This window comes from Protopterus annectens, chromosome 3.part0, assembly GCF_019279795.1.
Source record: "Protopterus annectens isolate FY-2018-M chromosome 3.part0, PAN1.0, whole genome shotgun sequence".
Taxonomy (NCBI): Eukaryota; Metazoa; Chordata; order Ceratodontiformes; family Protopteridae; genus Protopterus; species Protopterus annectens.
In genome coordinates this window covers 800,475,223-800,490,461 of record NC_056731.1, presented here as the reverse complement: position 1 = coordinate 800,490,461, position 15,239 = coordinate 800,475,223, and the positions used below count along the sequence as shown (strand labels likewise).

Sequence of the window (15,239 nt, the reverse complement as noted above, 5' to 3'; positions counted from 1 at the left end):
TTTTACTGAATGATACCTATTCGACAACTAGCTTTTGAACCAATGAACAGTGGGCTGAGAGAGACCTAGTGAGGACATTTGAAGAGGATTGCTGTGACAAATTGTGTTGAAGGTTTTAGACAAGTCTATAAATAAGGAGGAGCCTAGTTTGCTATTCTCTCTAGCTGCATTGATAGTATCTATATAGGTTAGAAAGGCAGTGCTAAAAATATGGGAAGGACGGAAACCATGTTGTGTAGGGGATTGGAATTCTTCCTGCAGGAGACAGTCTAGCAATTGTTTTTGAATACATTTTCCAAGTATTTTGGCGAGGGGAGATAAGATTGTTATAGGTCTAAAGTTATTAATGTCTGTTGAATTTCCTCCTTTGTGCAGCGGGATAAATGTGTGACTTTTTCCAGGGAGAGGGAACGTGGGATTCCCGGATTGACCTATTTATAAGGATTGAGACAGGATAGCCAATGCTATTGGCTACTATTTTTAAGTACTCGCCTGGAAGGTCATCAGCTGAAGCGTAGCATGGTTTAAGTTTGAATACTTTTATATAGGATGTGGACATAGGCTTGAAGGTGAAAGTGGATGTGGTGATATGTGGTTGTTGGGGAGGGTTGGGATTAGATGTTGAGAAATCCTTGGTTAGAAATGTTATACTATCTATAAAATAAGAGTTGAACTGTATTGCAGTTACAAATGGTGTTATTGGGAGAGAGGTTTGGGTTAAATTGTTGTCCAGGATGCAAGATTTTTTTAGTGGATGAACACAGTTTTTTAGGGTTTCATTTAGTATTGTTCTGAAAGTTATTAAAGTCTAGTTTTTTTGTCTTCGTTTATTTGGTTTTTAGTATGATTGCTACTCTTTTGGGACCCCTCCCAATTCATTTTAGCTACAACTCTTCATATGTTACCTGAGCAGTGAAAATGGCATGTATTCAGAGAAGAGTTTTGTGTCTGGTAGTGGACTGTAGCCTGAGGCATCACTTTCTCAGCATTTTATGTTCATAGTAAAATCAATTTTTCAGGTTCTGAGAACCACTTCTTGACTCCTGTTCTTGAGTTGCACAGTTGTGAGCTTTGTTTCAGTTTTGAGGAACAGGATTGAAATGATGTACTGCACATATATGGGCCTTGATTACAGAATAACTGTGGCCAGTTCATACAAATAACTGAGATGAATCTGAACCACCTGCAAAATGACAGACAAGGTGCTCCCTCTCTGTCTGTCTTCCAATCCAGCTTGTCATTTTTTTTTTTGGTCTGAAGTTCTTGCGGATGGTAACTTAGCTGCCACCAGAGCATGTTGTGATATAATGTGCCACATTAGGAAAGTATTCCTAATGTCAGAGCTCCCCAGTTCACCTCCAGCCACTGACTAAATACACATCTGATGTTGTAAACCTTTATTCATTCCTTACTGATAGGACTTTGGTTCCATCCTTGGAACTGACATGGCTGTTTCCAAGCTCATGCCAGTCAAAAACTCTCAGCTAAGACCTACCCATAATGCCCCTCTGTTAGTCTTCAGATCTCGTTTGCCGCGTTCCTTGTCAGAGATGCCAAGCCTTCTCTCTCAAAGCTAAGTGTAAAATTTGTGTAATTTCTTTCAAAACTTTACCTTTTAGTCAGTTCCCGTTAGTTTCTCCTCTCATCTGTAAACTTCTTCTACTTCCTACCCTCTACCTTTGGTAGTTACCCTTATGCCATCGTTGGTACTGTCCCTCGGCCCTCTTTTTACCACTTGTGGCATTTCTAGGTTCCATTGTTGGTACTCTCCTTTTTCCTTCTATATATTAAAAAAAAAAAAACTTTCTCTTTTCATTTGGCTGTTGTTGTTGTTTCTTTTTTTTGACTTTGTTTTTGTCAGCGTAGATTATGTCAGAAAATGCCAAATTGGGGTTTAACCAGTGCGATAAGTGTGGGCGTAAGATTCCTAACTCAGACGGTCATGCTTGGTGCGTTTATTGTTTGGGCGTTGATCATATAAATGCTTTGTGTGATATCTGCTCCAGTTTCAGTAATCGCACTCTAGCTGAGCGCAAAAACAAATTGATTTTGAAAGGTTTAATGAAAACACCTTTTTTGGAGGCTGTCTCTGGGATGGAGGTCTCACCACCTCCTAAAACCAAAAAACACAGAGAGAAACGGAGTCACTCGGTTCCTACATCTCCATCCGTTTTGGAACTGAGTCGACACCGAGCTTCTTTGGCACCTTTGGCGCAGACAACCTCAGCACCAGGCTGTGATTCTTCGCCCTCGGTGCCGCCTCTGATGTTGACTTCTATCACGGTTCCAGCTTTGGCACCATCGTCTTTGGTGCCGTCCTTGGTTCTGGCACCGGCTTTGACAACCATACCCACTTCGGCACCATCCCCAGTCATGGTGCCGATAGCTTATACAGCTCCACAGACTATGACCCCCCTCAGTTCCAAAGGTTGAACACCTTCCTAGAACAAGATATTCTCCAAATTACGACCCTTTTTTGGGGCATCAGTTTTAGCCCCTTTCTTGAAAGACCTGACTCTCCTTCAGCAGCCTCCTGTAGATCCAACAAGAGCCTTTCAGAACAAGATGTAGTGCAGGTTGTAGACCAGCTTCTGGCAGCTAGATGATTGACCACCCCTGCTAGATCTTCCATCCTCTTTGGAACGGAACCTTTCACAGCATACTCACCAGTATATCCGCCTCTGGCCTCTTCCCAGGCTTCGGTACCAATGACCACCCCAGTGCATACTGTCTCTGTTTCGACTGTAGAGTTTCCCCTGTCAGTACCGACTACCCTTGGTGCATCGGCTCCATTGGAACCGCTGCACTCTCAGAGCAGTGTTTGGGCTGTCAGCACCTTAGTTCCCAGTTTTTTCAATGGCACCTTCTATGTCCACAGCTCCACCGACAGCTACCAGTCCTCATGGAGCTCCTCACCTGGAGGCGGGCTCCTCAGGGTGGGGTGTGACCCCAGTTCCATGGTTGTTGTTCTCGGTTCCGGGATCCCATCCCTCCTCAGGCGGGCCTGCTTTCCAGGTGATGGGGAGGGTCCTTGCCTCAACAGGCTCGCAGTCAGCACCAGTGGCATCGACACCAGAGCCCCCCTCTAGCATGCAGCTGTCCCAACCCCCTACTCTAGGATCCCGGGCACGGGAGCCACAAGACCTTCCCTCTTGAAAAGAACTCTTTCTCCAAAGTCCTCCTCAGAAGATCCCACTGAGGAGCCACCCCAGAAGAAACGGTGCAAGAGGAAACACCTTGATTCCCCTGAGGAATCTATCACTGAGGACGCTAAATTGCGATGAGGTAGAAGGGTCCTCACGGTTTCCCCCAGAAGACATCTCATTTGGAGACATTCTCAAAATCCTCAAGCAGAGGGGAGACTGGAAGTCCTCTAACCCTTATTTGGAGGAATCGGTGTTCTTGCAGGCCGTCTGTGCCTGGCCATCTACGTCCTGGGTGACCCCACTGGCAGATGAGCTTGTAAAGCTGATCATGCAACATGCCTGGAATGCCCCAGACAATGGAGAACCTGTTCCCCAAAGGTTGGACAAAATTGTATCCACCCCCGAAGACCAGTCCAGTTGGTCCAAGCATTTGGTAGTTGATTCCATGGTCGTGGCAGCGGCCACCAAGAGGTAACTGGCAGAAGATAGTTCCACTGTTCATCCCCTGAACAGGGAGTCTCGGGCCATGGACAGACTGGGGAAGCAGACCTATGCTTCAGCGACCTTTGCCATTTGGTCGCTGAACTATCTGGCACACCACTCACCTCCAAAAAGACCTAATTTTTGAAAAGTCTACCTCTTTGGCGGGGGTACTGCCTGATGAGATGCATGACACTGTCGCCTTGCAGCTAGCTACTCTGGAATCTATCATGAACTCCTCGAGGTGATTGATATCTCACACCACCGAGGGGGCAGCTCGAGCAGCCACATCAAGCATCGTCATGAGACAGCATGCTAGGATGCATTTGTTTGATTTCGCAGACCCCTTTAAATCTTCCATCGTCAACGCGCCTGTCGGCGAATCTTCACTCTTTGGTACCAAAGTATGAGACACACTATCACGAAGTGAGAAAGATGGAAAGACCTTGCTGGCTGTGAGCATACATTTTTCCACCCCTATTCCAGGAACCAGAGGGGAGGGAAATTGTGGTTCAAAAAGTCCCAAGGATCTTTTCGTGACACTTGTGGTGAGCAATCCCCCCTGGGGCAGAGGGGACAACTCATCTGGAAGATGCCCCTTTCAGGGCTGAGGGGGTCCGCATAACCAGGGCACTAGAGATTCCTTCTCCGGCCGACCCTACCGGCGCTCCTAACCAGCGGCCCAATTGCTTTCCTTTGGAAGCAGTCGGGGATTGTTTTTTTTTTTTTTTCCTGCACCTACCAGCCTGGCAACCTATTACTACCGATGTATGGGTGCAGAGAATAATATTCAGAGGTTACCATATCCCATTCGGTCTTTCTCCCAGACTCGCCAAACGAATTCCCGATGTTTCATCCAATCAAAGGGAGGTAGCAGCCATAGAAATTGAAAAGCTGCTAAGAAAAAGAGTCATCCAGCCAGTCCCACCAGACCAGTGAGGATCCGGCTTTTACTCGAGGTTCTTTTTAGTGCTAAAAAAGACAGGAGACTGGAGACCAATCCTGGATCTCAGCCTATTGAACAAATTTATAAAACCTCAAAAATTCTGTATGGTCTTGGTACAGTTCATCCTCCCCTTTCTAGGGAAGGACAACTAGATGTGCTCTATAGATCTCCAGGATGCGTATTACCGTATAAAGGTGGACCAGCACTCCCGGACATTTCTCCGCTTCTGGCTGGGAGCCAATCACTACCAGTTCAGGGTACTGCCATTCGTTCTCTTGACAAGCCCCCCCCCCCCCCCCTGAGTGTTCGCCAAATGTTTGGCAGTTGTAGTAGCTCATCTTCGACTACAAGGATTCCAAGTGTTTCCGTATCTAGACGATTGGCTCCTTATCGCCACGACCAGTAATCTTCTCATCCACAGCCTCTCTTACACTCATCACAATGGTTGGTCTTAACCCACCCACTCGACCACATGATTTGCCTTACAAACCTTTGCAAGAAAGAAATGCTATGGTGAATGAAGCCAGAAACAAATCTTTGGTGTCGACCGTTCTGTCTCCCCCAGCCCAGGGCCACGGTGACCACAGATGCTTCCCTGTTAGGGTGGGGGGGGGGGCATTTCCAGGGAAAGACTGTCCAAGGCACCTGGTCCCCCATAGAGGCCAATTTGCACATAAATGTCCTCGAATTGAGGGCAGTTCTCTTAGCATTGCAAGTGTTCCATATATCCCTCCCATCTGGGACCATTGCAATTCTATCGGACAACATGTCAGTCATCTGGTATATAAACAAACAAGGCGGAACCAGGTCTTACCCCCTGTGTTGGGAAGCCATGAAAATTTGGCACTGGGCAATAGCTTCCAATCACTTTCTTATAGCAACACACATTCCCGGAAGTTCCAACCTTATTGCAGACAATCTGAGCAGGAACATCCTGATGCCTCATGAGTGGTCCCTCAGTCTCGTAATAGTGGATCGGATCTTCTGCCGTTGGGGCAGGCCTTGCTGCGACCTGCTTGCTTCCCCCCTAAACAACAAATGCAGAAGCTATTTGCCCTGATCCCCCCTCAGGGGGAGTCACCAAGGGATGTTCTAATTTACGACTGGCCCCCGGGTCTACTGTATGCCTTTCTCCCATTTCTTCTCATCCCGAAATTCCTTCAGAAAGCCCAAAGGTCAAGAAGCAAAGTGATCCTCATTGCCCCTTTTTGGCCTTGTCAAGTCTGGTTTCCTTTCCTATGGCCTCATTTGAGTCACAGCCTGTGGATCCTGGATCAATCCCAAGGTCTGCTATCTCACCCTCAGGGACTGATTCACCCCAATCTCCACAGCTTCAAGCTCACAGCTTGGTTCCTCCACTTCCGGTGTTTGCCAGGCTGCCCAATATTTCATCTCCTGTCCGTGAGATTTTTCTGGCTTCACACAAACCTTCTGCCAGAAAAATGTATTCTAGTAATTGGGCTAGGTTCTCTACATGGGCCCAAAGATCAGGACATAGACCCTTTCTTTATGCCTATTTAGAAGATCCTACAGTACCTGACTGCTCTTCTACATGCAGGAGCTTCAGCATTGACAATCACTGTACACTTAGCAGCTATTGCAAATTTTCATAATGGATTCGATAATTCTTCTGTTATGTCACACCATCTGTGCAAAACTTTCTTTAAAGGAGTATTATGTGTTAAACCTCCTGTCAAGCCCCCCATAGAGCCTTGGGAGTTGACTTTGGTACTTCAGTCGTTAACAAGCCCTCCTTTTGAACCTTCTAATTCATATGATATAAAATTTTTATCTTGGAAGGCTCTACTTCTAGTAGCCCTTACCTCAGCAAGAAGAGTATCTGAGTTACAGGCCTTGAGTGTCAAGAGACCTTACTTGATTTTCCACAGGGATAGAGTGTCCCTACGTACTGACCCATCCTTCTTGCCCAAGGTCATTTCTGGATTTTCAATTAACCAATCTATTGACCTGCCGGTTTTCTTCCCTCAGCATTCAAACAGAGGGGAGTGTCTTTTGCATACCCTTGACGTTCATAGGCAGCTTTGTTTTTATTTGGACAGAACTAAATCTTTCAGAAAAACAGATCAGTTGTTTGTGGCCTTTGCAGGACCCAGATTGGTGAACCTGTCTCCAAAGTGACTCTATCCTCCTGGCTTAGAAACGTCATTACCTTTATCTACCATCAGAATAAACTGTCTTTACCTTCCAGAGTAAAGGCTCATTCCACTAGATTGATGGCTACTTCTGTGGCTTTTCATTCCAGACTTCTATTGATGATATCTGCGCAGCAGCCACTTGGGTAAAACCTCATACCTTTATCACTCATTACAAATTGGATTTGGCCTCCAGGAGATGAGCATCTTTTGGTTCTATGGTGCTCAGTAATATCCTTCCTTAGGGCCATCCAGGACTCAAGTAGTTGGGGACTTGGTCCTATCAGTAAGGAATGAATAAAGATTTACAACATCAGATAAAGAAGTTATGTCTTACCATAACGTTCCATCTGTGTTGTAGATCTTTAGTCATTCATTACTTCCCACCCTCCTTCCCCCTGCCTGGACTCCTGGTGGACTTTATGATCTCCTGGTTAAGGTATTTGCTCAGACAGAGCCTCCTACTGTCTCTTTTACTATTTCTATAATATAAGGGCAGGCAAACTCGATCTAAAGAGACTATGAGAGGGGCATTATGGCTAGGTCTTAGCTGAGAGTTTTTGGCTGGCGCGAGCTTGGAAACGGCAGTGTCGGTTCCGAGGACGGAACTGAAGTTCTGTCAGTAATGAATGAATAAAGATCTACAACACATATGGAACTTTATGATAAGACTTAACTTCCTTTTCCTGCATATCAGGAAAAAAAACAACATTGCCTTGACACATTCACTGTCTAAAAGGATATATAAATACATTCAGCCTTACTTAAAGAAAACTCCAGCAGCAGACACTAACTGGAGGAGATAACCAAACACAAGAGAATGCCTAGAATGTAATTATGACCTACTAGGGAGGTTGCTCTTCTAGGTCAGCTAACTAAGAACATATCTGCTGCATCTAATATTCAGAACCCTACTAGGTTGGTCTACAATTGAGCTGAATCCCAGTCTGTATAACTCCCATGGTTGAAAGAGCTAGAAGTCAACCAAGAACAAAGTCTCAAACTGATGACTGCTGTAGTACCACACTATCAAACCAGGGCCATCTCACTGGAGTCAGTGTCAAAGCAGTAATGCTTGATGAAGGCATGAACCGACAGCAAGTTGACTTGGCAAAATTTCTGCAGTGGATATATTTTGAAGTAAACACTAGAGGAAATGACACCCCATGTTGCTTGGCCTTTGAAAGCAGCTTATTCCACCTTTTGACACCTGAAGGGAAAAGGTAATGCAGTTAGCAATCATCTTAAAGATTCACTTGCTGGGTAGTTATGAGTCCTTCCTGACATTTATCAAAGGATTCTGTCAGTGTTCCATCTTCCAAAATGCATATGCCCATTTAAGATGGAAACTGAGTTGATGGTGCACATTTGTGGTATGAAGGGCTCTTTTTATCCTGGTTCTGCTCTTATTAACAAAAAAAGAAGATAAAGGACTGGTTTAACAGTTGTGACACCACTTTCAGGAGGATACTTGGGTTAGTCTTAAGGGATATCTTTGTGAATGACTTGAGGGCCTAGGTGGCAGAAATCCTAACAAGTGGAAGTAGTGGACCTCAGGAAGAGTATTTTCCAAGATGTGAAGTTCAGAGCTGTTGAAGCAGTGGATTCAAACTGAGGATGTGCAAATGTGTCATTCACAAATTCTGATCCCAAGAAAAGTAGAGGTTCTTCAGAGGTAGGCAAAGGTGCAGAAAGTGCAGAGGCACTGGCAACCAGAAAGTGTCTTCCAAGAGATAAAACTCAACACTGCCAGATTTGCAGGCCTAAACAGTGGACGGGGCAGGTATTTTTGTTATGAAATGAATATTCCATGAGGCTATGATTTCTGTGCAGGATTATGAAGATGTGGAACAATCCTGCCTGTCAGGAAGTCATAATGGTCAGAAATGACTGATGCATGGACTTTGACAATGGAACAACTGGGACCCATGACTTGCAGGCTTCTGACAAAGGTAAGGATGTAGTGCAAACTTATGAAAAGGAGTTGCATGGAATACTCTGCTTAAATGGAGACTTGCATGTAGAATAAAGCATTACAGAAATGCATGTTTAGTTGCAGCCCAAAGATTGGGCAGCTTGTGAAAAATTTTTATGAAGGCTTTGCTTTTCTCCACCCCCCCCCCCCCCCCACGCTAAGAGGAGAGGTCCCTTCCAACCTCCTGACTGTCACTGAATCTTAGGTTATGTTATAACCATTGATGGTCACTTGCCCATACAGTCCAGATGTGCCATACAGTATGTTGATGGTGAAGTCATGCGACTTTGCCATTATTTAGAAATGAAGGTGTTTGAGAATCAAATTAGGCATTTGGAGGATCAAAAAGTATGTCTCAGAAAGGCATGCCAGCTAATTTAACTTTGAGTCGATTGAAGTAAATGGCCTGCCTGTTTCCTTTTCATATTGTTTTTTATTTTTTTGTGTCATGTAAATGACTTCATGGAATGTGACCTTGCACTCACTCCATTGCTTGCTTAATAATTGCTTTGTATAAATGACTATGCAGAGCACACATTACTCTTGTCTGCCATCTTATGAAATGTAGTAAAAGAGCAGCAGTTGTGATTTGGTGAATTGAAAGCATGGGTTGTCTGGTACTCCTGAAATCCCACAAATATGGAGCTAAAAATGAGTTACAAGTATCATATGTATCACTACAGGATAGAATCCTCACTTCATGGAACATTATGAAAGATTCTGTGTTAGAAAGACATTGTTAGTATTTCAGACCAGCTACTTAATTGTTCGTGCTATAGGAACTCTATTATTTTTATCGGTCTTCATTTATCAGTTTTTTTCATACTGTAATAGATTGTCAGCACTGCCAGCCTTCTCTGTTGTCACCATAGAGTAAAACAACATGCTGCCTGTTATGAAGAGGGATTTTCTCAGACGACTCACCTTATGCTGTTGGCTAAGCAAGCAGTGTTGTGTTCAGGACATTTTTAATTTGAGTTGGTGAACTAATTCGGCATATTATAAAAAGTTCATGTCCTTCCATGTCACTGTTGGAGTATTCCTTACTCTAGGGATCCCCTGCCAAGGGTAGACTAGTGTCCGGCTGGTATACCAAAGCCTTAGGATTACTAATACATTGCACATCATACCTATGCTCCCCACTCATGCAGTAAGGCGTAAAGGTGACATACGGATGTACCTACTTCAGAACTTCTTTGCTGCTAGTTTAAACACCATCTTCGCTCATTGGTCTGAATGCTCCTTCATCTACTGGTTACCAAGCCGTTTTAGATAAGTGCCCCATTGGGGTTTTGCTTCTTATCTTGATTTTATTTACTTTTGTTGTGAAGTTACATGTCATCCATAAAGGGAAAATACAAGTGTGGGAGACCGATTCCCCATAAGGACCATCATGGGCAGTGTTTGTTTTGTTTGGGTGCTTCTCACAACCATATGTCATGCCTGATTTGTCAGGTGTTTGCCTCTAAAACTCTTCGTAGTCATTTCTCCTCTTTATCCCTCTACCCTGAGAACCATCATCTTGAGTTGTTGGAGCAAGGTACAATGGCAGTATCTTTCCATCCCGAGGGTCAGCTGTTTGCCAAGAAGACGACAACCAAAAAATTTAAGTCATATTTGGCTGTTGTGCTGCCTCCCCTGGATTCTTTCTTGAGGCTGATGAAAGCCCAGATGATCATCTGGTTGTTCCATTGAATTCCTCTGCCATGACCATTTTGGAGGCTGGCATGGATCTAGTGTCTTGCACATCATTGGAGGCTCCGCAGACATCTGTTATGGATGTTGAGGGAGAACAACGGATGATCATAACCAAGGGGGTTGAGGGGTGTTCTGCAGATTCTTGTCTGGGAAGAGATTCCACTTATGTTGATTGAGTGTAGTTAAAGGTTCAAACTTTTTAAGATCTTTAGGGCTGACATCCCCTTGAAACAGAAGCAGAAAACAAAACATATTTCCCCTGCTTCTAAGGATCCTCAGTGTGAGTGGCAGGATTTCTCACAGGGATTGTTTAATGCATTCATGGCCTTGAAGCCCCCACAGGGAGTCTCTGTTCATGCCCCCCTTGGTCTTCTACTCCTCTTAAGAGACCTAGGGAACAGGGCTGTTCTGATGATGAATTGGACTCTGAAGACTGTTCTGATGATGAATTGGACTCTGAAGAAGAGTCTTTAGCCTATTCCTCTCAGATTCCTTCTCCATTAAGATATGAAGAGGAGGACTCCATTAGTCCAGATTCTCCCTTTGAAGAGCTTTCCTTTGGGGATACTGTTTCTCGGATGATGGAATTTTTTAAATGGGACTGTACCCAGGTTTCTGATGTCCAGAAGAGGTATTATGAGCTCCTCTAGGTGGAGTCTGCTAAGCCTTCTGCTATCCCTCCTGTCCTTGCTGCCTTGTTGGACACTTTATCATCAGCATCTCAGGCTACTGACTCTCAGCCCCCAGCTCCCAAAAAACTGATAGGTGTTTCATAAGGTGCCTGATGATTATAAGTTTCTTTACAAATGTGCTTCTGCTGATCCCTCTGTTGTTTCTGTTTCTTCAGACAAACCTTCCAAACTATTACTTTCCACTAAATTACTTCCTTTGGACAAGGACAGCAGGGCCATGGAAAGGTTAGGCAAAAAGTTGTACAGTGCTGCTACCCTGGCCTTTCGGGCTATTAACTACTAGACCAGTATGACCAGGTATGTTTTAGCTCTTCTGTCCCAGGCCTTTCGGGTTATTTCTGACCTTTCTGATTGATTTGTCCCTCTCTTTGTTGGGATCCTTTTCTCAAGTAGCCCATCATTTTATTAAATGTAGTTATGGTGCAGCTGAGGCTTCTTCTGGAGTAGTTGCCTTTGGTTCTGTATTAAAGCGTTATTCTTGGCTTCGCCTCCAACCTTTGCCTGATGATATTAAAGCTAAATTGGTGGATGCTCCTCTTGGCAACAAAAATCTCCTTGGTTCTGCTGCTGAGCTTTTAAGTCCTTGCAAGAGAAGGGAAAGGACTTGCAAGAATTGAAACATATTTTTGTTTCCCCTATTCCCAAATTTCAGAGGAATTATCTCCCCGATCTTGCTTTTGTACGTAGGCAGTCTTGCCCTCCTCCCAAAGGTAAAACGGTTCTAGAAGGGATCCTCCTCCTAAGTCTGTTCAGACTCCTACAGCTCAAAAGTCTCCTTTTTCAGATAAGCCAGGTTCTGTCTATCTTCTTCCCTCCCTCCTAAGTCAAGTTCCTTAATCTCTTCGTCTTTTCCTCTCTCACACAATTGCTTAAGGATCACTCAAAATTCTTGGGTTCTGTTCATCTTTCGTCAGGGGTATTACATGGTATGGAAATTCCTTCCTCTCTTTTTTGGGCATTCCTCAAACTTCTGAGGTACAGCTGCCCCTTTTTTCCAGATGTCCTTCAGACCCTTTTGTTTCAAAGCACCATCCAGGCAGTTTCTCTTCCTCAAAAGGGGGAAGGTGTTTTATTCCAATGTTTCTTGTTCCCAGGAAAGAAGGCACCTGGATTCGTATTCTGTAGCTTTCTCAGCTCAACACCTTTTAATAGGTTCCTTCCTTTTGAATGTTATCCCTTCAAATCCTGTTTCATCTTCTTTTATCTCAGGATCTCAAGAATGCCTATTCGCATGTTGCTATAAATCTTGATTTCAGGAATTTTTTGCGTTTCTGTTTTTTTCCTTGCATTTTTGGGTCTCTGCTTTGCCCTTTGGCCTCTCTGCTGCCCCAAGGGTCTTCACCAAATGCCTTGCTCCTGTGATTGCTTTTTGCAGGATGAGGGGAATACATATCTTTCCTTATCTGAGCAACCTGCTCATTCAGGCTTCCTCTCTAGAGACCCTGCTTCATCACCTCCCTTACACTATTTGCTTCTTGCAGAGCCTAGGGTTTACAGCAAATTTCCAAAAATCCTTCCTATCTTCTCAGGATCATGTTTTTTTTGGATGCAGGCTCCAGAGCATTCCTATACTGCCTTCCAAGGCTTTGTCTGTGCATTTTTTCAGTCCCTTCTTCCTCTACAAACAGGGAGTTTCTAAGGGCTCTAGGATGCACGCCTTCCACCATTTCTCTATGGTTCTTGTAGCCAGGCTGCATATGAGAATGCTACACTGGTTCCTAAAGTCAGTCTGGCTTCAAAGTTCTCATCATTTGGGCTTCCTTTTCTTCCATGCCTCAAGCTATTGCTTCAGTGGTGGATTCAACAACTGTCTCTCCTTCCTTTTCCGCCCCTAGTCCCCTCTAACAAACTCTTTTTTTGATGCTTCATACATGAGGTGGGGGAGCTTCTTTTGGCCCTCTAAAGGTTCAGGGCCTTTGACCCCTTTGTCAGAGGAAGGACCATATAACATCAAACAGATGAGCGCTCTCCTTCTCTCTCTTCAGGCCTTCCATTCTCTAGTCCTTCCAGGGCCCCTCAAAATCTTTACAGGCAATACCTCAGTGATGTGGTACATCAACAAACAAGGGGAGATATTGTCTTACCTGTTGAGCAGACTAGCTCTTCAGGTTTAGGATCTGGATGTCCAGTATCAGGTGACTCTTCAGACTGTTTATATTCCTTCAGAAGAGAACATTGTGGCAGACTCTCTGAGCAGGTCCGTAACACAGTCTCAAGAATGGATGCTTCACAGAGATGTGTTTTGGGACATCATCCACCAGTGGGGTACTCCTCGGGTAGATGTTTTTGCCTCCCTTCTGAACAGACAACTTCCTCTCTTTTGCATCAGACTCCAGTGTCCTCTGGCTTGAAAGGTGGACGCCCCCTGTTTCTCCTGGAAGGGAATGTTTCTTTATGCCTTCCCTCTTCTTCCTGTCATACCAAGGGTCCTGTTCAAGACAGAACAAGACTGTCCCAAAATCGTGTTGGTGACTCCTTTTGGCCCAGACTGTATTGGTTCACTCTTCTGTACTTAGCCAAGGGCAGTCATCACAAGTTACCGCTTAGGGTGGACCTACTGACACAAGACAGATGGTCTCTCATCCATCCTCAGTTTTCCACTCTTCAAATGACACTGTGGATTATATCATTTTGATCCCTTTTCGGCACCTTTTTTCTGAGGATGTGCTTTGGGTTCTGCAGGAAGCTGGGAACCCACTAGCAGGGAAATCTTATTTGTCCAGATGCAAGAGATTTCCTGTTTGGTGTCTTGCTTGTAACCTGGATCCACTTTCTGTGGAAGTTCCTTTGGTTCTGTCTTATTTGTGTGAATTGCTTCATGCTGGGTTGGCATACTCTTCAGTTAAAGCCCACCTCTCAATTATTTCTGCTCATCTACTTTTGGCTTCTAGATTTGAGGTCCAACAACTCTTTAAATGGGTCCTTCACATTAGGCCTCCCAGGAAGCCTATTCCTCCTTCCTGGGACCATAAAATTGTTCTTGAAAAATTGATTCAGGCTTTTGAGCCTGCAGCTTCAGCTTCCTTACAGCACTGTACTTAGAAAATTGTTTTTATTTTGGCTCTTACTTCAGCTAGAAAGGTGTCTGAGCCATTATGGCTGCCCCTCCTTTTTTAGTTTTTGATAGGGACTGGATGTCTTTTTGTACTTTTATGCCCAAAATGGTTAATAAGTTGAATGTTAATCAGTCTACTAACTTGTCCACCTTTTTTCCCTTCTCTGCAGACTGGTAGTGAGAAGATTCTTCACACATTGGATTTGCATAGACAACTCAGATATTATTTAGATAAAACTAATGCCACGCGGTCTCTAGGTTTGGCTGTTTCTATGCAAACAATTAATGCTTGATCTCTAAGGCCATTTCCTTTTGTTACTCTTTTCATGGAAAAAGCCTTTCTACTTCTGTTAAGGCTCATTCTACCAGGGTGGTGGCGTCTTCTGGTGCTTTTTTCAAAGGATTGTATACCAGTTCCATCCTTGAGACAGCTACTTGGACTTTATTATAAACTGGATGCGACTTCCAGAGCTAGATCCGGATTTGGCAGGACTATCCTATATAGCTTGAGGGCTGTGCTTGACCTTCCTTCCTTCAAGTTTCCTTCTGAGATTTTGTATATTGCAACAGTGATATGGAACGACATAGTGCAGTTGTGTAAAATCTTAACAACAGTAGATGTCCTTCCCCTTCCCTTTGCTGCTTTTTTTCTTATTTCCCTTCTGGACTGGAAATGTTTTTACTCCTTGGACTGTTGTTCTTCCTGGGGCTTTTCAGTTCTGAGGAAGATGCATTTGTACATCACCTTAATGCCCTACACCCTGAGCATGGAGGATATGTGTGATGTATGACGTACTAGTAATCCTAGGCCTTTAGTTTACTAGCTGGATGTCGGGCTACCCTTGGCAGGGAATCCTTGAATAAGGAATACTGCAACAATGAAGGGAAGGACATCTGTTGTTATGGTAAGATTTTACATAACTGTACTTTTCTGGAGCATCATTTCTGGAAAAAAGGAAGGAGAAAATTTAAGCAAAAGTGTTTCGATTCATTGTTGTAAATATTTAACTTTAAATAAGATAACTGATTTATTTAGAACAATTTTTTTGAATTTTTAATTCATCTTGTGAGTAAAGAATGTATCCACTTGCTGT

At 44.1% G+C, this 15,239-nt stretch overlaps 1 protein-coding gene across 1 annotated transcript in view; it reads left to right on the top strand.

The window, feature by feature from the left end:
* TERT (telomerase reverse transcriptase) overlaps positions 1-15,239 on the top strand; it is a 1,470,615-nt gene that overhangs the window by 319,501 nt on the left and 1,135,875 nt on the right. The gene's annotated exons all lie outside the window — the stretch shown is intronic.